The sequence below is a fragment of the Oncorhynchus kisutch genome, linkage group LG14, assembly GCF_002021735.2.
Source record: "Oncorhynchus kisutch isolate 150728-3 linkage group LG14, Okis_V2, whole genome shotgun sequence".
NCBI classification, from domain to species: Eukaryota; Metazoa; Chordata; class Actinopteri; order Salmoniformes; family Salmonidae; genus Oncorhynchus; species Oncorhynchus kisutch.
This window is the reverse complement of record NC_034187.2, coordinates 85,053,756-85,058,091: the sequence shown is the minus strand read 5'-3', so window position 1 is coordinate 85,058,091 and position 4,336 is coordinate 85,053,756. Positions and strand designations below refer to the sequence as shown.

Here is a 4,336-nt window from a genome sequence, read left to right as displayed (position 1 = left end):
TCTCTGTTTTTCTCTCTCTCTGTGTGTGTCTCTCTCTCTGTCTCCCTCTCTCTCTCTGTGTGTGTCTCTCTCTCTGTGTGTGTCTCTCTCTCTGTCTTCCCTCTCTCTCTCTGTGTATCTCTCTCTCTCTCTCTCTGTCTCCCTCTCTCTCTCTGTGTATCTCTCTCTCTCTGTCTCCCTCTCTCTCTCTTGTGTGTCTCTCTCTCTCTGTCTCCCTCTGTCTCTCTGTCTCCCTCTCTCTCTGTGTGTCTCTCTCTCTCATCTGTGTGTCTCTCTCTCTGTGTGTGTCTCTCTCTCTGTCTCCCTCTCTCTCTCTGTGTATCTCTCTCCTCTCTCTCTGTCTCCCTCTCTCTCTCTGTGTATCTCTCTCTCTCTGTCTCCCTCTCTCTCTCTGTGTGTCCTCTCGTCTCTCTGTCTCCCTCTGTCTCTCTGTCTCCTCTCTCTCTGTGTGTCTCTCTCTCTCTCTGTGTGTCTCCTTCTCTCTGTCTCCCTCTGTCTCTCTGTCTCCCTCTCTCTCTGTGTGTGTCTCTCTCTCTCTCCTGTGTCTCTCTCTCTCTGCTTCTCTCTCTCTGTCTCCCCTCTCTCTCTCTCTGTGTATCTCTCTCTCTCTCTGTGTGTCTCCCTCTCTCTCTCTCTGTGTATCTCCTCTCTCTGTGTGTCTCTCTCTCTCTGTGTGTCTCCCTCTCTCTCTCTCTGTGTCTCTCTTCTCTCTCTGTCTCTGCCTCTGTGTGTGTGCGTGTGTGTGTTTCTCTGTCTCTCTCTGTCTCTGTTACAGTCCAGTCACTGGGTCCCATGTCCCCAGGTAGCACGTCCCAGATTCTGGCCCGGAAGAAGAGAAGAGGGGTGAATTAATGTCCCTTTCGTAATTTCTCCTCTCTTCATTTCTCAAACTACCTTATATCGGTTATAACTATCTAAACCTGTGTGGTGGTTCAACTGTCAGTGTGTTGGTCTCCTTGTTCAGATTATAGAGAAGAGGCGCAGAGACAGGATCAACCACAGTCTATCAGAGCTTCGGAGACTGGTGCCCAGCGCATTGGAGAAACAGGTAACAAACACAACCACAATGTGGTTCAATGTATAACACACCTTTCACCACAGCTGTTCTTAAGGTGGTTTCCCCGGTTGTTCTTCTCTCCAGGGCTCGTCTAAGCTGGAGAAAGCAGAGATTCTGCAGATGACGGTGGACCACCTTAAGCTGCTGCATACCATGGGGGGCAAAGGTGAGACCGTCTTTCTGTCCTGCATCAAAGCTGAATATCCAGCATCAATGTATGTGTGATATTTCCACAAGTCCATCATCATGGACTGATTCTATGGACTGATTCTAACATGGACTGATTCTATGGACTGATTCTATCATGGACTGATTCTATGGACTGATTCTATGGACTGATTCTATGGACTGATTCTAACGTGGACTGATTCTATGGACTGATTCTAACGTGGACTGATTCTATGGACTGATTCTATGGACTGATTCTATCATGGACTGATTCTATGGACTGATTCTAACGTGGACTGATTCTATGGACTGATTCTAACGTGGACTGATTCTATGGACTGATTCTATGGACTGATTCTATGGACTGATTCTATGGACTGATTCTATCATGTACTGATTCTAATGGACTGATTCTATGGACTGATTCTATGGACTGATTCTATGGACTGATTCTATCATGGACTGATTCTATGGACTGATTCTATGGACTGATTCTATGGACTGATTCTATCATGTACTGATTCTATGGACTGATTCTATGGACTGATTCTATGGACTGATTCTATGGACTGATTCTATCATGGACTGATTCTATCATGGACTGATTCTACCATGGACTGATTCTATGGACTGATTCTAATGGACTGATTCTAATGTGGACTGATTCTATGGACTGATTCTAATGTGGACTGATTCTAACATGGACTGATTCTATGGACTGATTCTAACGTGGACTGATTCTATGGACTGATTCTAATGTGGACTGATTCTATCATGGACTGATTCTATGGACTGATTCTAACGTGGACTGATTCTATGGACTGATTCTAAGGTGGACTGATTCTATGGACTGATTCTATGGACTGATTCTATGGACTGATTCTATGGACTGATTCTATCATGTACTGATTCTATGGACTGATTCTATGGACTGATTCTATGGACTGATTCTATGGACTGATTCTATCATGGACTGATTCTATGGACTGATTCTATGGACTGATTCTATGGACTGATTCTATCATGTACTGATTCTATGGACTGATTCTATGGACTGATTCTATGGACTGATTCTATGGACTGATTCTATCATGGACTGATTCTATCATGGACTGATTCTACCATGGACTGATTCTATGGACTGATTCTATGGACTGATTCTAATGTGGACTGATTCTATGGACTGATTCTATGGACTGATTCTAATGTGGACTGATTCTATGGACTGATTCTAATGTGGACTGATTCTAACATGGACTGATTCTATGGACTGATTCTAACGTGGACTGATTCTATGGACTGATTCTAATGTGGACTGATTCTATAATGGACTGATTCTAATGTGGACTGATTCTACCATGGACTGATTCTACTATGGACTGATTCTATGGACTGATTCTATGGACTGATTCTATCATGGACTGATTCTATGGAATGATTCTATCATGGACTGATTCTATGGACTGATTCTATCATGGACTGATTCTAAGGACTGATTCTATCATGGACTGATTCTATTGGACTGATTCTATCATGGACTGATTCTATGGACTGATTCTATCATGGACTGATTCTATGGACTGATTCTATGGACTGATTCTATGGACTGATTCTATCATGGACTGATTCTATCATGGACTGATTCTTTGGACTGATTCTACCATGGACTGATTCTATGGACTGATTCTATGGACTGATTCTATCATGGACTGATTCTACCATGGACTGATTCTATGGACTGATTCTACCATGGACTGATTATATGGACTGATTCTACCATGGACTGATTCTATGGACTGATTCTACCATGGACTGATTCTACCATGGACTGATTCTATGACTGATTCTATGGACTGATTCTATGGACTGATTCTACCATGGACTGACTCTATGGACTGATTCTATGGACTGAATTCTATGGACTGATTCTAACCATTGACTGATTCTATGGACTGATTCTATGGACTGATTCTATCATGGACTGATTCTATCATGGACTGATTCTATGGACTGATTCTATGGACTGATTCTATGGACTGATTCTATGGACTGATTCTATGGACTGATTCTATGGGACTGAATTCTACCATGGACTGATTCTATGGACTGATTCTACCATGGACTGTCATTTCCTCCCTTTTATTCTCCTTTTCCTTCTATGTATCCTCTATCTCCCCCCAATCCACCCTCTCCTTCCTCCCTCTCTCTCCCCCCTTCCTCCCTCTCTCCCCCCTCTCCTTCCTCCCTCCCCCTCCTTCCTCCCTCTCTCCTCCCCCTCTCCTTCCTCCCTCTCCTTCCTCCCTCTCCTCCCCCCCTCCCCCCCCCTCTTCCTTCCTCCCTCTCTCTCCCCCATCTCCTTCCTCCCTCTCACTCCCCCTCTCCTTCCTCCCTTTCTCCCCCATCTCCTTCCTCCCTCTCCCCCCTCTCCTTCCCTCCCTCTCTCCTCCCTCTCCTCCCCCCCACCTTCCTCCCCCCCTCTCCCCCCTCTCCTTCCTCCCTCTCTCTCCCCCCTCCTCCTTCCTTCCTCCCTCTTCCCCCTTCTCCTTCCTCCCTCTCTCCCCCTCTCCTTCCTCCCTCTCTCTCCCCCATCTCCTTCCTCCCTCTCTCTCCCCATCTCCTCCTCCTCTCGCTCCCCCCTCTCCTCCCTCCCTTTCTCCCCCATCTCCTTCCCTCCCTCTCCCCCCTCTCCTTCCTCCCTCTCTCTCCCCCTCTCCCCCCCAACTTCCTCCCCCCTCTCCTTCCTCCCTCTCTCCCCCCCCTCTCCTTCCTACCCTCTCTCTCCCCCATCTCCTTCCTTCCTCCCTCTTCCCCCCCTTCTCCTTCCTCCCTCTTTCCCCCCCTCTCCTTCCACCCTCTCTCCCCCCTCTCCTTCCTTCCTCTCTCCCCCCCTCTCCTTCCTCCCTCCCTCTCCTTCCCCCCTCTCCTTCCTACCTCTCTCTCCCCCCTCTCCTTCCTTCCTCCCTCTCTCTCCCCCCTCTCCTTCCTCCCTCTACCCCCCCTCTCTCCTCCCTCCCCCCCCTCTCCTTCCTCCCTCTACCCCTCTCTCCTTCCTCCCTCTCCTTCCTCCCTCTCTCTCCCCCTCTCCTTCCTCCCTCTCTCTCCCCCCTCTCC

The 4,336-nt window shown here is 47.7% G+C and overlaps 1 pseudogene; it reads left to right on the top strand.

The window, feature by feature from the left end:
* The first annotated feature begins 743 nt into the window (after window positions 1-743).
* Window positions 744-4,336, top strand: part of LOC116353438 (hairy/enhancer-of-split related with YRPW motif-like protein) — a 4,564-nt pseudogene continuing 971 nt past the window's right edge.